The sequence below is a fragment of the Bidens hawaiensis genome, unplaced genomic scaffold, assembly GCF_021521415.1.
Source record: "Bidens hawaiensis isolate Kalapana, Puna unplaced genomic scaffold, B.hawaiensis_p1.1 tig00000097_1, whole genome shotgun sequence".
Classification (NCBI taxonomy): Eukaryota; Viridiplantae; Streptophyta; class Magnoliopsida; order Asterales; family Asteraceae; genus Bidens; species Bidens hawaiensis.
This window is the reverse complement of record NW_027491017.1, coordinates 1,516,940-1,536,845: the sequence shown is the minus strand read 5'-3', so window position 1 is coordinate 1,536,845 and position 19,906 is coordinate 1,516,940. Positions and strand designations below refer to the sequence as shown.

Below are 19,906 nucleotides of genomic sequence, written 5' to 3'. Positions count from 1 at the left end.
TTAACATAACGACTCGTATGCTTTCATGAATGAAGAAGGAGCTCGCAGACATTTAACAAAGGATTGTGTTGGTGTTCCGCCCGCTATCTCAACTCCTAGTTCTAGTAGTACAAGCTCGAATCTGATCTATAAGAATAGCGAAAATAGAGCTCTTTGAAATTGAAAGCGGTATTACCCCTTATATCCAAAATAAATAGAATCATGGAATTCTCTCCGAGAGCTGCTGATCTAACGACTATATTATAAAGTAGAATTAGCAACTTTTACACGAATTTTCAAGTGGATGAGATTTGTCGAGTGGTCTCAGTTGGAGATGGGATTGCACGTGTTTATGGGTTGAACGAGATTCAAGTTGGGGAAATGGTTGAATTTGCCAGCGGTGTGAGAGGAATAGCCTTGAATCTTGAGAATGAGAATGTAGGGATTGTTGTCTTTGGTAGTGATATTGCTATTAAAGAAGGAGATCTTGTCAAGCGTACTGGCTCTATTGTGGATGTCCCTGTGGGAAAGGCTATGCTAGGGCGTGTGGTCGACGCTTTGGGAGTACCTATTGATGGAAGAGGGGCTCTAAGCGATCACGAGCGAAGACACGTCAAAGTGAAAGCCCTGGGATTATTCAACGTAAATCTGTGCACGAGCCTATGCAAACTGGGTTAAAAGCGGTAGATAGCCAGGTTCCTATAGGGCGTGCTCAACGAGAACTTATAATCGGGGACCGACAAACTGGAAAAACAGCTATTGCTATCGATACCATATTAAACCAAAAGCAAATGAACTCAATAAGCACCTTTGAGAGTGAGACATTGCATTGTGTCTATGTAGCGATTGGATAGAAACGCTCAACTGTGGCACAATTAGTTCAAATTCTTTCAGAAGCGCATGCTATGGAATATTCCTTTCTTGTAGCAGCCACCGCTTCGGATCCTGCTCCTCTGCAATTTCTGGCTCGTGCAATCAATAAAAAAGATTCGCGTTAGTAAGCTAGCTTTGTAAGCTAAGCAAGCCTGGTTCTCCGGGCACTACGGTAGGACGTGGATCGACCATGATGAGAATGGACTTCTCTATATGTAATAGAAGATTTACAGTCCAGTTCCACGGGATTTCTCCCTTATTGACCAGACGGAGATATGAATTCCATTCAGGCGGGTAAGGGCTTGGCTTGACCCTGTGTTCTCGGGTCGGAGGCGAAAACTGGCAAAGTTCATCAATTAGTGGTGGGGTGTTCGTAGAAAAGAGGGCGTCGCCCAACGAGTGGCAGATTTTGATGGAGTCTCACTTGGATGCTGGGGAGATCCATAGATCTGGATAGAGTCCCCCGAATAGCACTACTTAGTGACTAGGAGCGGAGATACCTTTGCGCGTTCTTTTTGTTTGATCGGCCTATCTTCCTTCTTTCTATAAGCAAGCTCCCTCCCGCTGTCCAGGGGCTGGACGGCTCTTGGTTCTTGAGGGGGATTAAGCGGCAGTTGAAAGAGCTGCTCGAAAGCTTGACGAAGAAGCAAAAATGGCCTATATATAATATTCTTTTTAGTACAAGGGCTTTTTACAAGTCAAGTGGTAAGGTAGGGCGCTATTCGATGAAGAAAACATCTTTTAGGAAAGTGGTTCAGGTAGCTCAGATGGTTAGAGCAAAAGACTGAAAATCCTTGTGTCAGTGGTTCGAATCCACTTCTAAGCGGGCCAAGGGTCCAAAGGCCGGATTTTCAAATTCAAGTGCAAGAGTAAGACAAAAAATGTGAGAGCTCCTGCACTATGCGGCTTTTTGCGTCGCCCTATCTTGCTGGAGGCGTTTTCAAAATATTTATATATTTTAAATGAAATTCTAGAAAATATATCAAAAAAGAAAAAGATAGAAATAGAAAAGAAAGAAAATAAAAAAAGGTTTCTTAGGTTCTCGCGTCCTTGTGCCCAAAAGGAAGGGTGAGTTCGGTTTGAGTGTTCATCGATCAGGTGGATCTATATGCTCCGGGGTGGTGAGACGAGGTGTAGCGCAGTCTGGTCAGCGCATCTGTTTTGGGTACAGAGGGCCATAGGTTAGAATCCTGTCACCTTGATGTGAGGCATTCGGTCAGCAAATACTCAAATATGAACATCCATCGACCATTACCACTTCCTCTTACTCGTGACTCGTATATGTAGCAAGCACACGAGACCTTTACTCAGCAACTTTGCTTAGAAACCTTTTTCCAGTTTCTTTATGCCCAACTCTCTGGTTTGATGGTTGTACGTGCTAAAAAACCTTTTTCCAGTTTCTTTATGCCCAACTCCCTTGTTATGATGTTCCATATTCAAATAGCGGAGATTCACGAAGAAGTATTGCGCTATTTACCGGTGAGTGGTATTATTGGACTGATCTTTTGGTGGGAAATGTTCTTCATTTTAAATAATGAAAGAATTCGTTTACTACCAACCCAAAGAAATAGGACCTCTCTGAGATATATGGTTTATGCCGGATAGGTACGAAGTTGGACTAATTTGGAAACATTGGGCAATTTACTTTATACCTACTATTCCGTCTGGTTTTTGGTTCCTAGTCTGATTTTATTAGTAGCCATGATTGGGGCTATAGTACTGACTATGCATAGGACTACTAAGGTGAAAAGACAGGATGTATTCTGACGAAATGCTATTGATTCTAGGAGAACTATAATGAGGGGGATGACATATCTACTAAAGGAAAGTAGCTTGATATTGATTCGAATCCACTTCGTGAGATGGCCATCTTGGTCATATAGATGTCTTGACACCCTTCTTTTCTTTTCTTTGCTGATTCCTCTCAATGAAATTTTCCATGTTGCACTAAGTTACTTACGGCTGTATGCATGCAGTCCGGGAACACTTTGGGGTAAACACCCATCCAAACAACTCCAACAAGAAAAGGTAAAAAGATGAAAACTTCTCTACCATTTAGATCGGAGAATTTATGGAGGAAATCCGGTTTTAAATTCCCAGAAACCACACGATTATATAGCCAAAGGTAATACGCCGCGCCTAAAATCATCCCAAGCGCCGCCAATGTGGCTACTAAGCTATTTCTTTGGAAAGCTCCTACTAAGATGAGAAATTCCCCGATAAAGCTGCTAGTATCAGGTAAACTCATATTGGCCAAAGTGAAAAAGAAGAAAATGGTAGAGAAATTCGGCATGGCGCTCACTAAACCTCCATAATATCTAACAAGTCGAGTCTTATGTTGGTCATATAGAACACCAACACAAAGAAAAAGGGCTGAAGAAACCAGTCCATGACTTAACATCAGTAGAATGCTACCTCCAATTCCCTGTATGTTCAGACTAAACATACCAATAGTCACCAGATTCATATGAGCTACTGAGGAGTAAGCAATGATCTTCTTAAGATCGATCTGTCTTAAAGTGGTCAAGGAAGTATATATTATAGCAATCGCGCTTAAAGTATAAATGAAAGGAGTGAAACAAAGTCGCTTCAGGAAACATGGGTATTGAAAATTTTAAAACGCCGTAGGTTCCCAATTTTAAAAGAATTCCCGCCAAGATGACGGATCCTGCCGTAGGTGCCTCTACATGAGCTTCGGGTAACCAAATATGAACTGGTACCATAGGCACTTTGACGGCAAAAGAGGCGAAAAAAGCAATCCATAGAAAGATTTGGCGCCACTCACTAAATTCTGTGGTTAATAAAATTTGTAAATCGGTGGTTCCTGTTTGGAAAAGAATCAACAGAATAGCTAATAGCATAAAAACATATCCAAGTAAAGTATAAAGGAAAAGCTGATATGCTGCCTTGATCTTTCTTTGTCTCGAACCCCATACCACTTTAATAATGGTAGAGTAAGGGGTAGCCCCAAAGCGGAAATGACCGGTGGTGATTGGTCGAAGCTCCAGTAGGTAGCCACTCCCTTCTCAGGGAACCGTACGTGAGACTTCCGCATCATACGGCTCCGTCCCGAGCTTTCGCCGTCGGCCTTGTCATTAGACCACAATCTATGCATGTATTTTTAGCATGGACGCTAGATTCTTTTGCTTCTCGGGGAGTGGCGAACAATGCTGCTTGCGTTGTGAGGGATGCCCGCCCGTAGGGCCCGGCCTGCTTCCCTCCCGAAAGAACCACTCACTAGCTAGCCGGACTAGTGGGGGCCTTTCTAGAGACATACTGAAAACCTTGCCTTTCGAACCAAACGCAACGCCCGTCTTCCAAAAAAAAAGAAAAATGGGGAAGAATGATGGAGTGCAGCCTGTAGAGCACATGTAACGCACAGTCGGGTTGCTCATGCAGCGGATCTCTCTCTTTATCTATAGATATCTAAAAAGAGAGAGAGGTGTGAAAGTAATAGCTTTATGTTATGGCCGCCCCCTGGCTTAAGGCCTTTACGCTACTACTACTGTGATTTAAATTGGTTTGATCTTTCCCAATCATCCTGACCGGAACTTGTACGCAACACTTGTACGGAGGTGCATACATAAAGGGTTTGGAACTTTTTTATTATCTGAATCTTAAGAACAGGACCCTACCCTATTCTCGAACCCTCTATGAGCTCCACCCTGCCCGCCTTATTTTACATTTTTGTTTTGCAATTTAGAAGGGCCAAAGAAATGTCTCCACCTGCTGCCAACAGTCTTTCTTCGGAATTCTACTGAACGGGTTGATCCTCCTCCCCTGTTTGTTTTAGCAACTTTTCCTATGGTCTCCTCGCCAAGAGCTCCCCGGCGACGACAGAGGAAGAAACCCGCCATCTGCGGCGGGGCGGCTTTTTTCTTTCACAAAAAGAACTGGACAATTATCCCTACCCTCGGTAGCTTACGAATTTACGTCCATCCCTGGTCGGGTACAGTTTCCTTTTTCTTTCTCCCTTGAAGCCGTTACCCGAATTCGCGCAAGTGTGTCCACACCCCCTAAACTGACTTGACGAGGAATCCATTATCGCGAACAAACACAACCCCTACACACACCTAGGAGCACCCTTTCCTGCATATCCATACAATACCCGAGTAGGCGGGTCGAGGTCCTACGAGGTACCCACTACTCAGAGTACCCTCCCCAAAGGAAAAATATATGTTTGTCAGGTTCGGTTCTTCTTAGTTGGGTTGGGCGGGTTCAGCCAGAAATGCTATGCTTACACACAAGACAACCCCTCTTCCCGAAAGCTTCGCGGGGACTACTTTACGACGACGGACAACCGCCCGTATGGGGTTTACTGCACAAGGCCCCAGCAGAGGAAAAGCTTTATCCCAGCGAATATAAGATGCTTAGCTCCACACAACATAGGGATTAGCACGCTTTCGGGAAGAACATAGAATAGTAGAGGATCCAGCATGCGGAACACGACGATCATTAGAAATTCGCGAATTAGAGATGCTCTAATATACTCTTTCCCATAACTTCTCATACCAGACCAACCCACTAAAATGCAAATAGGGATCAGAAATGTGTCAATATCACGAAGAATAAAGAGATACCGTCTATACCCAAATAAAAATCGATGTTTTCATAAGGAAGCCATCGAAGGCTTTCCACAAATTGAGATTTGGCCGTAGAAGGATCGAATTGTATCCGAAGAACACGGGAATACAAAAAAGTAATAAGAGAGGCGCACAGACCAATCAATCGTATCGGTCGTATTCTTGAATTTGGAATGAAAAGAGGAGCAATGCTTCCTAGCACGAGACACAGAATACGACCACTTAGATCAGAATAGAATTCACAGAAATGTTCTAACATAGAGTAGAATCTAACATTGAAGAGATTAGTTAACAACAGTCAAAAGATGGGTTCCTAATTCCATTACAAAAGGGGTCCATCAGTGCAAGTCAGCTGAACACCGTGATTGTTGAGTGGGTAGGTGGGTTAGGTGCACCTCTCGCCCAGTGGGAAGTAATGAGGCTGGTATCCCCCTGAATGAAGAAGTAGTAAGGCCCTTCCCGCGTATGCGCCTTTATTTAGTATTTCGTTTAGATTTTTTTATTTTGAATTACCAAAGGGGACTTTTTCTACAAAAAAAGATATCTGGCAAAACGCAATTCGTTGAGTTCATTCCAAGGTGCACCTTGCCTTTTATCAGGTAGCTTTCTTACGTCTATTCAGCTAGGGGGGCCTTGGAGTTATCTGCGTCGAGTGTGTCGATTGAAAGAAAGAAGAGAGACAACTCAAATGTCAGCGCGGAAATAGAAAGAGTCGTGCCGAAAAAGTGGAATTCTTCTAAGATCCATTGCTCGATTTTTCTGCATGCACTGCTTCCAAAATGCATAGAGACTTGCGAGGACAGCTCCGGGTTGGTTGGTCCGGAAAGTCATGGGAGAGGCAGGCTAAGTGAAATAATATACGGGGTCTACTTTAGAAGGTCCGGAAAATCAAGCACGACACACTTTCTTTCCTCCTCCGCCTACAAGGTGAACTGCTTAGCTTACAGCACATCGTGTTCGCCACCACACTGGCTGGCTGGTGCATTGCCCCTTTGAGTGAAGAAGAGAAGGGCTTTGGATAGACAGTCCTCTTTCGCCATGTTCGTCGCCCTACCCTAGATTTAATTTCATTCTTTTGATTGGTTCTAGCTCAAAAGAACATATACATGGAGATATGTCGACTTACGTAGGTCTCGTTGATTAAACGATCAGGTTATTATACCACGCCACGTATCATCCCCTCTTTCTTTCCATAGAGGAGAGATAAAAAAAAAGAAAAGATATAGTGATCGTGTCGTAAGACCTTGTTCCTTTCTACTTGACTAAGTAATATTCCACTCGTGCAGTGGGTGTAGGGGCTAGCCCATGGTGCAGTCAGCTATGATATGCTCAATTTCGTATTTAGTAGGTTCATCTACAACATCTGGTGGTGCCCACGTGGGTGCGTTCCTCTATGGGTCGGTCTGGTCTAATCAAAGTCATTTGTTTCTCCGACATCTTACTGACTTTACCCCTCATCTTTTTGAAAAAAGCCGCTCCACGGTGGTAAAGTCTCATCTTGTGTGTTGGCCGAAGTTAAAATAGTTACATGGAACCCCCTAATATGTTCGAAGATTTCGAAATGATCTTCCAGTTCCGGGAGAATTCGCAAAACTCCATTTCCATCAAGAATTGAATGGACTTTTCCCGTATTTCGACTGGAAAACCAAACAGAGACATTACTGCGGAGATTTTTACCAAAAAATGAGACATTCCAAGAATGGATTGATTCGGTTTGCCGTGCTGGGTCACTGACATATCCTTTTTTTCTTTATTTGACCCCAAGAATGGATTGGATCGAAACGACTTTCCTGTTGAAGCCCTTTGTGTCTGTATTAATTTATTCCCGCACGGAATCTCCATAGCCAATTTTCCATTTTTTATTTTGAAATCAGAAGGTGCTTCCTTTGGTAGTACTCTTATTTTACACGATCCAGGAACTTCCATAACGTTGGCGTGATTCGGTTTGAGCAACGGATCCTGACGTGATACATCTTCGTAATGAAAATTGAGTGTAAACATTTTTTTTTGCTTTATGATTTTTTTTTATTTTATTTATGATTTTTCCCAGTATCGATAGAATGAGCACTGGGAACTATCTGCATTAAAAAAGAGAATTGTAAAAAAAAATCAGAGCAATCTATCTAATGTAGAACAGATTTGTAGTATTGTGGACCACGATTTCTAGCGCTTTTCAAAAAAAATTGCTTGCCTTGAGTGGACTAGGTCAGACAGTATGCCCACTAGGTAAAACAGTACACCCACTAGAGCCTTCATACTATTACTCAAGTACACTGAACACTCACCCAATCTTTCTTGAAAGCGGAGTGGAATCAATAAACTCGCATAGCTTGAATCTAGCCTGCAATCCTTTCTCACTTAGCTTAGGAGAAAGTAAGCAAGACTTGATACGCTAATTTATTCTTTTAAAAAATTTAGAGTTACAAAGTCTTATTGCAGACCTTCGTCTTCACGGGTTGTTGTTAAAACCGACTCCTCCGCTTGGCGTTGTCCCTATAGTTGAACTGCTAATGCATCCGATTAGAGATTTCACAATGCCATAGGATTGATTGAAGTTTCTGGCCGGGTAACCTTTCATTCCTACACCCAGTATAAAGGCTTCCCTGCCGTATTTGGGTTCATTAGGTCGTTTGCCTTCTGCCATTTAAGAATGATCCATTTATATAGATGAAACTAATCATCTTTTTTTTAGATGGAAGCCGGTTCCACGACTTTGGTGGAAATGATGATCCTGCTCCCCCTGAAAGTATCAACTACCTGAGGCTAAGGCGGATTTGTCAACGGCTGCGCTGCTGGAAATGATTAGAATAGCTATGTTGCTCAAACCTATCGGCGCCTTTTTTTAATAGAATGAAGTTCCCGAATAGAAAAAAAAGGATATCTGGTTTCAAACCAGATATAGATGTCCGGGAAGTGCTTCCTTGCATTAAAGCACATTCCGGGAGTGAAAGGTCATAGGGCTCATAGACATTATCTATTTCTTATCTTTCCTTTATGGGGATCATAGATCTCTCTTTTCAAAGTTGGCAAAGTGAGAACTCTGGTTCCGCAATAACCAAGTCAATCCAATCCTCAAGGGGAGAGGGGCCCGTATCCTGGGACTTAACTTAAGGATTTAGGGATCCCTCAAAGGACCGAGTTCAGGCTCAACTAAGTCTTCGTCCACCCTTTCTTGAACCAGATCCATGCCATGGGCTTGTGTCCCAGCTTCCGTAGGAGTCCAAACAGCATTATCCATTTCTAATTCCGAATTCTCATCCATAGGTGGAAATTCTTCTATAACGGCATTAATTGGTTGATTTTCTTATTCAACGACCCCTTCCCCTAAGCCGATTTTAGCTCTGGAAAACAGCCCTGATAGCTTAAAGTCTGATTTGGATTCTGCTCTCGCTGTTCTCAAAGTACCGAAGTTACCTGAGGCAGAAGCTCTTCTTCCTCTTGTTGAATCGACTCTTGTAAAGAGTACGTTATAAGTAAGGGCGGGAGGAAAGAGACAACAGCTGTTTACTAGCAAGCATTGAAAGCAGATGCCAGAATGACTTTTTAAACTGAACGACGTAAGACTGAACGAGATGAGGATTAAATAAAATTGAACTGTGATAACCTTGGTTTATACCATAAAAGCAGAAAGCGCCCAAAAGAAGTGAGTGACTCAAGAAAGGACATCGCTCTTCTCTCTTGACCTGAGACTTGGGGGAGTTCTGTGAGCGAGGAGCGAAGCCTTTCGGTAGCTGTTCAAAAGAATCAATCAATTCAATCAGCTCCAGAGCTAGGAGTTCTATGTCTAGGTTGAGGAGAGTCCTTTTAGTTAATCTTAGCTGCTACCCTACTTATCCCAACTCTAAAAGCAGCTACTGACTCGTCAAGTTGAGTCGACAGTGATTCTTCATGTTCCGCTGTGAATGTATCGTTATCGTATTCAGTAGTTTTCCCTGCTCGCTAAAACCCTTCTTCTAGTCTTTATCTTGAATATTTCTTATTTTCTTTCCCTTTCATCTTGATATCAACTCTGACATTAACAAAGCATCGGGCGGGGAAGCTTTCAATATTATGATGAAAGAGACTAACGGAGAAGGTCCCACTCTGCTTGCGTCCGCTAGCTGACGACGTGTGTAACGCATGCTCCTGTTCCGTGGTTGGTTTTATATATAGAAGTTCTTGGTTGAGAGTATCGGGTCTTCAATTAGGGCTGATCTCCTCAACGCATCCGCTGTTCAATCATCTGCTGCTGATGGTCTTGTTGTCGCAGACGGTCTTCTGTTGGCAATTACAGCTCGAGTAGACGGTCTTCTTGGTGAGTGAATCATCTTCATCCTATAATAAATAAGGACATTTACACCACCTATTACAGGTCAGGTCCTAAAGCTATAGTGTAATTCCCTGTGACTATTGATAGGAGATCCTTCTCTGCTTTCACCGATAATCACATCCAACTACATCCAGGAATCGCATCTGCCAGATGTGGTTTCAGGACCAGGCGTGTAACCTCGATAGCAAGTGCCCTAGCCACCCAAGCCTATTAGTCGCTTAGATAAAGAAAATAGCCCTTCGGGAGCTATTCTTTCCCTGATATTAGCAGGACTTACTAGCCCCAAGCTGTTTCAATGGTAGGAGCAGGGGATTGAAGAGGGACATCCGTGCTAAGAAGAAGGGATTGCAGCCCCAAGGTGTAGCATCAGTTCCAGACAACCGCTCAAGTTCAAGTAAAGGCTTCTGTCCTAGGAAGAAAGGCTCGAAAGCCTAAAGCTATGATTTATACCTGCTCTCTCCCTGAAGTGGATGTGGAAAAGCGGCCGCTAATGCAAGGAAAGGAGGTGTTGTTCGTCCACTTCTACTCCAGCTGAAAAATTACCTTGTAGTCAGAGGAAACTCAAATGTAAGCTTCTGATGGCTAGGCGAAGGGGGGGGGGTTGAATACTCCGTGTTGGTTGGAAAGTCTAAGAGGAGCCGTGATAAAGAATAGCCTCGGAATAAGGAGCCCGAAGGTAAATCAAAGCGGGATATGGATCAAATCCTCCCCCCCCACCAAAAAAAAATGTACCAAGCTCAACATAGATGGATCAACTGCTATGGGAGAGAGTGCAGGTGGTGGTATCCTGAGAAAGAGTTAAGGTTAAAATTTTCTTTTCTTCTCTTCATTCTCTCACAATGTTACTAACATGATGGCTGAGACTAGAGCTCTCAGAGATGGGTTCAAACTATGTTCTGATATGGGCATCCAAGTGAATGACATCGAATCTTATTCCAAAGTTATGTGGACTCCATCCTTGGTCTTTTATCCACCCCTTGACATGTGCTTTACTTGATCAGAGAATGCATCGACTTATTGTCTTCTGGCATGATGGTTTCTCACATCTATAGACAAAGCAACTCAATTGCAGACAGACTGGCTTCTCATGCTTACCCTCACAGGTCTGATTGCATCGTTGAAGCTGCTTCTTCTCTTTTGCAAACAAGCCTACTACAATGACAAGGAAGGCCTTTACTCTTATTCCTGTTCCCGGAATGCTTTCTTTCATCAAAGTCACGTAAGAAATAGAAAACGTACAACTCGTACAACTAAAGGCTTGTCAATTCTTGGTGTAATACTCACTCAGAAATGATGGGTGTCAGAATTGATCACTTTTCAGGCAGTCTCATTTGTGTAAGAATTAGGAATTCCTCTTCCAACTCATCCCATAATGGGCGTTATGGCAAAGAACAAGAAGAAAACAAAAGGAGAAATTTGTCCAATAGTCACAAATGGTGCCTCCACAGGTTGACATCCGATCCAACCTAATAGTAAAAGATCCGCCAAAAGCAACCAAAATATTCCTTGGTGAATCGGGCGAAAACTTGAACTACGTACATACATACTTTTGAAAAAAGGTAAAGCCAACAGACATAAAAAAACTGGTGCTATTGCGGCTACACCTCCCGCTTTGTCAGGTATACTACAAAGAATGGCATGGATTGGTTTCAAGTTCGTCATTATGATTCAGAATTGATCGCCGTGTTCCCAACGCCAAAATTTGCTAATAGTGAGCGTACTGTCTGATGGGTGTCATCCTTCTTGCTAATAGTGAGCGTACTTTCTGACCTAGTTCTCGACAAAATATCATCTATCATTTTTGAGCCTATGTTTGTACTGATCCACTTCCTAGAGGCTCTTCTTTCTGGTCAAACCCGCCCAACCCAACTAAGAAGAACCGAACCTGACAAACACATCTTTTTCCTTTGGGGAGGGTACTCTGAGTAGTGGGTACCTCGTAGGACCTCGACCCGCCTACTCGGGACTTGTATGGATATGAAGGAAGGGGTGCTCCTAGGTGTGTGTAGGGGTTGTGTTTGTTCGCGAGAATGGATTCCTCGTCAAGTCAGTTTGGGGGGTGTTGACACACTTGCGCGAATTCGGGTAATGGCTACAAGGGAGAAAGAAAAAGGAAACTGTACCCGACCAGGGATGGACGTAAACTCGTAAGCTACCGAGGGTAGGGATAATCATCCAGGTCTTTTTGTGAAAGAAAAAAGCCGCCCCGCCGCAGCAGGCGGGTTGCTTCCTCTATCATCGCGGGAGCTCTTGGCGAGGAGACCTTAGGAAAAGTTGGTAAAACAAATGGGGGAGGAGGATCGACCCGTTCAGTAGAATTCCGAAGAAAGACTGTTGGCAGCAGGTGGAGACATTTCTTTGGCCCTTCTGAATTGCAAAATAAAAATGCAAAAAAATGCGGGCAGGGTGGAGCTCGGCAGAGGGTTCGAGAATAGGGTAGGGTCCTGTTCTTAAGATTCAGATAATAAAAAAGTTCCAAACCCTTTATGTATGCACCTCCGTACAAGTGCTGCGTACAAGTTCCGGTCAGGATGATTGGGAAAGATCAAACAACTTTAAATCACAGTAGTAGTAGCGTAAAGGCCGTAAGACAGGGGCGGCCATAACATAAAGCTATTACTTTCACACCTCTCTGTCTTTTTAGATATCTATAGATAAAGAGAGAGATCCGCTGCGTGAGCAACCCGACTGTGCGTTACATGTGCTCTACAGGCTGCACTCCATCTTTCTTCCCCCCTTTTCTTTTTATTTGGAAGACGGGCGTTGCGTTTGGTTTGAAAGGCAAGGTTTTCAGTATGTCTCCTGAAAGGCCCCCACTAGTCCGGCTAGCTAGTGAATGGATCAGTACAGGAATAAACAACAGGCTGGTCCCTATTTGTACTGACAGAAGCTCAGTCTGGTTCGACTAAAGAAACACCTGGTACATCGAAACCCCCTCATCATATGTTTACTACTAGCAATGACTTCCTCTTTCATTACTTCATTCTTTCCATATCCCTCTCCTTTGTTCTCAGTTACTCATCAAATGGAATTCAGTTCATATCTTTAATTTAAGTTCGATCATTGACAAGGTTCAAAGAAAGGGTGGGCTATTGATAAAGAAGCGATTCCAAACCACAATGCTAGCAGATGGCGGGAGCTCCGCCTAGAAGAAAGACACAAAGGGGATAGAATGCCTTTCTTCTCTTAAGATATTTATTAAAAAGAGGTGGTATTAGTTTTGAAAAGAAAAGAAGGCCACCGCTTATCCAATTCATTGCCAATTGCAGCAGCAGACTCGAACCGATCGTTTTGAGTGAAGGCCAATATGGGCAAAAGGGTTTAAGTTGTCAACCGCAGACGGAGCTAAGCATTAGCGCGAATTCAAAGCCGGGAACCAAGCTAGGATTCATGATTAGCGCGAAAGCCTAGCGAACAAAGAAGCGCAGCCCCTCCATAGACCAAGACTCCTTCAATATGCACTTTTATTTAAAGTGGCTTTAGGTGCATGGTCATTGCCTCAGTAGGTCGATACTCGTGCTGAGCTACTGGTCATAGTATGTGTCCTTTTTCTTTTTGAAGATGGTGATCATAGGACTGCCTTTTATCAATGTAACAAGCTCAGTCTGCTTCTCCCGCTGTTTGTTCGAGAACTTGTCGCTCTTCTTCGAGTATTTAGGTTCCTTGGACTCTATCCTTCTATCCTATAGTTATAGTAGATTAATACAAGATCTGCCCTGGTTGTTATGCCTGTACTTTGATGAGCATATTTTCGCCCAATACGATTCAGTCGATACAGAGTCTCTCCAAGCGTCGAGTAGGGCCTCATTCACTTGATTCATTTGACGAATGCCTAATCCTCCCTTTAGGCGTACAGACATCCTCCCAAGTCAGTAATCTGAAAACTGAGTCAAATATGAGAATTGAAATGCCTTGTTCTTTCTCTAAGAATCTGCAGCCCCATGTACCTGTCAAGGTTGAACAACACCAACTGTAAGCCTCTCTATTATTATCAACGAAACGCAGACACAGAACCAAGCTTCCAATATCTAAAATACATACACATAACCTCCCCCAAGCATCATCACAGTGGCTTGAGGATTCTTCCTAGAAGCTACTGCTTCCGCCTCTCTAGGCTTCGCTCTCACTCATGACTGGTAAATGGATCTCTCTGGGTAGTGATCGGCCTTCTAGAAGCTTCGCCAGAAGGAGGGACACTTTGTAACAATTCATCGCGATAGCTTCCTTTGGCTCTACTCTAATTGGCAACGAGACAGTGGATTGATTCCTACACCTACGGGCTCAGGTTCCTTCCTCCTCTAGTCCAAATCAAGATGGCTCCTCTCGATCATGTGATGCCTTCGGCCCAAAATTATCCAGATAGTTGCCTTAACTTTTAGATTAGTCAAGGGAAAGCTTATGAACGGTTCCGAAATGACACGCTATTCCATCTCATCCTTTCGCCCCAGATGGTAGGAATAAGATAAAGGAGGGGGACTTTTTTTACTTCAACCAAGGAAGACTCGCACCCGCGTCTTTGTTTAAATCACTGGCAGTTCGGGCAGGCCCGCAGGACTGGAATTCTGAAAAGAAGGAATGTCTGGCTTTTCCTTTTCTAGCGCAGGTTCTTGCTCGGTATAAATCTCTTCACTTTGAGTGGGCTTGGCCCGCGCCTTGACAAGGCTGTTGCCCTTCCTTCCACCCGTAGAGAGAGCCAGAGTTAGGCCTTTGTATGACGGATTTCTTGATAGTAGGATCAATGATCTTTAGTTTCATTCAGGATCGACATGCCCCAGGTTTGAAGAATTCGATGACAGGCCTTCGCTGCAAAAGATCCCGGAATTGGTCGATTCGGAATCGGCTAGATTGGATAAAGGGTTGTTTCGTCGATAGCATTATCTGATGTGGGATGCGTAGTAGCTGTTGTCACGGTAGGGGTCCCTAAGGCGGGAATTGTCCTAAAGTAGCCATAGCGTTGATTGCTCTCCTTGTTCTATTGTATGGGCGAATTATCCTAACGAAAGCTTTCTTTTTGGCCCTCGTGTGAGGGTTGTCATAACTTGTGTCTATCCGCTGTTAAATGACTTCACTTAATAGAGTCAATCCATTCACAGTCCGTAGGAACAACACCATTCGAAGGTGGGCGGCCCACCCTGCCTAGAACAGTTATGTTTGACTGGACTTACACACATTCGCTCACTTACACTGTCCCCCCTCAGCTCACCCTAGCCCCCGGCCTTTTGCTCTTCTAACGTAAGCTCCAAGGCTTCACACCAAGTCTTCACTGACATAATATGCATGCTTAAGTAGGGTCAGGCAGAACCATTGTTGCCTGATTGGAACTTCCACCATATTGCTATCAATGTCTTCATGTCGCATGACCTCTTAACATTACACCACTGAATCCCCAATCCTTTGCTTGATGTGCAGTGACAGTACCAATATCCACTAATCGTTGTTTCTAGATACGGTTGCGGGTTGAAATCTCTTCTAATTCATCGATATGAGAAGCAAATTGTTGTGTGGAGGAATCAATATCTCGACATAAGCCAAGAGGCAGATCTTGTGCCACTCCACCTGGTCGTATGAAACTAGCATGCATCCTGACTCCCGAGTCTCTTTCATAGAATTCCAACAATTTTTCCTGCTCCTCAAAAGCCCACAGGAACGGATCTGATGCTCCCATATCCATAGCATGAGTAGTTAAAGCAAGTGAATGATTTGAAATTCGAGTTATTTCACAGAATAACACTTGTATATATTGAGCTCGTAATGGTACCTCGCAATTCAAAAGTCTCTCTATGGCTGAAGAATGAGCTTGTTCTTGGGCCATCGTAGAAACATAGATACGGTCGACGACAGAACGAACAACGAAACTTTACGACAGCTTTTTCGTACACGTTCACTTGCATCACATACACAAGTGCTCTCTGAACCGTGCAATAAGGTCACCCATAACACGGCTCTCCCATTTGAGTTATCTTAGCCCCCAACCATGCTATTCATGAATAACAAAAAAATGGCAGCGTAAGGTAACAACTAGTATTGAAAACTGGTCGCCTTTGAAAGCGTTCGCTAGTAACCAAAGCGTATCGTTCCCGCAACCACTTTTGTACTTTGTTTATAGCTTTTTTAGGTTATGCAATAGAAGGGGGCTTGCGCTTGAATTGAAGTAGCGCTTTTGGAATATGAGTAGGGCTCCTAGGTGGCGCGTTCGTGGAGTCAACCCTAAGGAAGAGCAAAAAGAAGGTTGGGTGCTTGTGGGGCAAGGCCACCCGGCCCCGAATAGGAGGGGGCTTAGCTCTGGATCCTCCCTGCTTGCAGAAATGAATGGATCAGAAGGGGGCTGGATTCTCTATTTCCGGGCCGGGTAGGAGGTGAAGGCTATAAGAGAAGATTGCCTTCCCGCTAAGGAAGAGGGGAAAAGGCACTGTCATCTATCTCGACCAATTTCCCGAGGCGTTGGAAATCCAGACCGGCTCAGAGAATCATTGGTGCTATTTAGTCCTTCGTTTCGACAACAAAGAAGTCATCTTTGACGATTTCCCTTTCCTTCCCTGCCGAGCCGCCTCTCTTCGCCATTCGATGCCTCTTCCTTCCCTTTCTATAACATAGCCAAGCGCCCTCCTTTACAATCACTAAGAAAAAATAAATACCAATCAAAGCCCTATCGTATCAGTACGTCTCTGTGATTTTTCAGGCCCCAGGGGACTTTACTCGACCCATTCTCCAGTCTCCCGCGCTGCTCAAGTAAGTGTGCTACTCCGTATGAGGACCTCCTTCCCTTCTGCCCACTCTCCGTTCACACGGTTCTCAAAGCAGAGGAGGAGGGGTGGGCAGCAAGTACCACGAGCCCTCTGCCCCACACATAGTTCACCGGTTCCACCGAATGCTCCTATCTGTCGGAAAAGATCGTGTGAGTGTGCATTTATGCTTCAGATGCTTCGACATAGAATAGATCGACCCAGTTCCCGTTCTTTTCCGGTGCACTCGCTTTATATCTCCGACACACAAGGTAGGACGCGGTGGACGGAAGGAGCCCTAGCCTCTGTCCGGCCGATCATTCCGCTGGCATCTCGCATTCACGCCCCCGTTTGACTGCCGCTCGGGGATGTAGTTGTAGATACGTTAGTCTTAGTGGGTTGTTGGCTCAACTTGTTATCTCCTTCTACGACATGCTGTTGTCGTCGCCGTATTCCATATGTCACTTAGTCATCTCTGCCTCGTTGCGGGTCAGAACAGCACCTGCGAAAGAATTGGAGGACTTCATTCAGTGACCCCGCGATCGTCCTCTGAACGATCAGAATAAGGTAAAGCTTGAAGATAAGTTTTGTACTCTATTAATTTCTCGGTCCCTCTAGTCGGGTGGGCGCCGGCCGGTCTTTCGACCATATCCCCCTAAAAACCGTACGTGCGGGTCTCCCCGCATGCGGCTCACGCCATTCGAGGTGGCCCAGCCCAGCATTCATTCTAAAATCCTGTAGTGAAATTGAGACTGCTCGACTTCGGAAGCAAATTCGCGTGTAGGCAGCGCTTTCTGTCGTACCGTTGACTCTATCTATTCATTGAATTTGCTTGATTCCTTTTTTATATAGGCTCATTCCCACTTTTTCCAAAAATTCATGCACTTCCCTTTACTCCATAGGGTCTTCTTTAATAGGTTCATAGTCAAAAGCCTTCCATTTCCGTCAAATGACCCGGCCTCCCCTGGCTCTTCCACCGTCTGGGCTCCCTTTCCTCCCTATGCTCCCCCGCTCCCCCGGTGCAGGCCTACCACGCTTCGCGCCTGCGGCGTTTTCGCCAGACAGTCTTTGCCAGTAATGCCATCCTCCCCGCTGGCTGTATGGGCGGGTTGTCCCTCGCTGCTGCGTTCTGTTAGGCTATGGATTACAGGAACAAATGTAATTGAACGGAATAGCAGGCGAGTTACACGTTCCATTGTGCCGAGATTTGAGGTGCATGTCGTGATGATCACCACGGGGTATGCGCTAGCGCCCTTGACAGGCAATCCAGAACCCGCCAATGCTCGTGAAAACCCGGGTAGGTCGGTCCTCCACTCATCCGACCGGAGGTGTGGATAACGAGGCCACCTTCACAACCTTCTCCCTTATGTCCTTATGTTGTAGTAAGGTAGGGCGGTTCGCTTGAGTTTCTCAACCGCCACTTAGCCCGGTGCTCATGATGCGGTACAGAACCTCCAACGCGCCGGGGGACCAAGCCCGGTGCTCATGATGTGTTCATAGGTTTTATTTTGATTTGATGATGTATTGATGATGATTTGATGACTAGAATTGATATTGTTACATGTTAATTGTTGTGTCTTTGATTTTGAGATCAAATAAAACCCTAACCATGTATGAATGGTGTAATTGATATGCATGGATAGTGTTTATGGGGTCTAGAATGTTATATGAATGAATTGTGGTCTATAGATGGTTAATATGTTGAGTTTTGTTGCAAATAGTTTCTGGACAGATTGTGTTGTTGATGTTCAATTGACTGTATCTGGGTGTAAATGTGAAAATTGGTTGAGATTATTGATACTATAGTAAACTAGGTTGAGTCTAGTTTCTAAAGAATATAAATTTGCAATTTTTGGACGTGTAAAAGTTAACCTTTATGATTTTACAAAAACGTTGTGCAAAGCTGAGTTGTTAGACCTGCTGTTAGGTTGTTTTGTAAATATTATGTCTCATGAATTACGAGACCAATTGGGTTGGTTCCACTTCTGGAAGTTTACTTGTTGAGTTAGGAACCTAACCCAAGTGGTCTTGCATTTGTTGGATTTTTCATTTAACGGGAATTTCAAATAACATTCTGTTGCGCCTGAATTTGACTGTTATGAGCTTGCTGTAATGTTTTGATCATTATGAGAAATCTATGTGGAATAAAAATAAAATAAAATATGTTTTGGAAACCTAACACATGCATGCTTTTGTGATAATCTTTGGTAAATTAATTGAGATGCTATGATCGGTGGAATAGTACAATCTTTCAAGTAGAATTTCTGTCTCGGTGAAACTAGCTGCTGAATTTTGTGAAAATGCATGAAACATGATAATTGCTAGTTAATTGTTATGTTTTGACCAAATTGCCCCTGCGGGGAATACTTGCTAAATAGTTGTCGTGTTTTGACCAAATTGCCCTTGCGGGGAATAATTGCTAGTTAATTGTTATGTGTGACCAAATTGCCCTTACGGGGAGTAATTGCTAGTGATGTACATTATTAATACATGACACGTAAATAATTGCTCACACATGTAATGTATCACAAATGTACTTGTTAAAGTCACACACGATTCACAAACGAAACACGAAACATATTGTGTGCATAGGTATTATGTGCCGAGTCTAGAGACTCGATAATAGTTCCGACACTTAGAAAAATCTCTTTGTTGTTTTAGAACGCTAGAGAGAGTTTTTCTGTGACGCGCATCCTTTGGTGATTTAATTTGGGAATTCTTCGCAAACAGTGAGTTTCACTTACCCCTTTAAACTGTTTTAAACGCTTTTCATTTGGGGGAGATAACGTACTCCGAAAAACGCATTTAAGATTTTGTTAGTAAATTATATATCACTTGTAAAGGCTAAGTGGCAAACGAAACATTTGAAGTCCTACACATCGAGCCGGTTAATATTTGGAATATCGAGTCATTGTTGAGTAGTACTACTGGGTTTGACAAACCCCACCCAACGCTAAACTCGACTGGAGGTCGAGCGGGTGTAATTTTGGCTAACACGTACCATGGTCTGGATTACCTGGTGACAAGGCACTTGATAAACAGTCAGCTTCGGTGTCGAACACTTAGTAATATTTGTTGTATAGGCTAGCTACCTATCGATATATAATTGATTTAACACTATCTGGTAACGCAAAACGCTGAACGCAAAACGCTAAACGCTTTATTTTATATAAACTTGTGAACTCACCAAACTCGTGTTGACACTTTTAGTATGTTATTCTCAGGTAGCCGAGGCGGGCGCGCGGTATAGGATCATGCATGGTTTTTGAACATTCTGATATGCAAACATGTTTTTAACTATTATTACTTGGGTTTTTAAGTCGTCCTGCGTGACGTAACTTTTGTCTTTTGGTTTTTACGCTTCCGCACTTATTTTCATTTAAACGTTTTTATGGTTTGATTATAACTAATGATTCCGATCCTGTTAGTTCACACCCTCT

General features: G+C 43.7%; 1 non-coding gene and 1 pseudogene across 1 annotated transcript; both read left to right on the top strand.

Annotated features, from left to right (window-relative positions):
• Positions 1-1,979: 1,979 nt before the first annotated feature.
• On the top strand, positions 1,980-2,054 carry TRNAP-UGG (transfer RNA proline (anticodon UGG)). Its single transcript has one exon. It is a non-coding gene; the product is annotated as a tRNA-Pro (tRNA).
• Positions 2,055-15,509: 13,455 nt separating this feature from the next.
• LOC143561571 (uncharacterized) lies at positions 15,510-17,032 on the top strand (annotated as a pseudogene).
• The last annotated feature ends 2,874 nt before the right edge of the window (positions 17,033-19,906 follow it).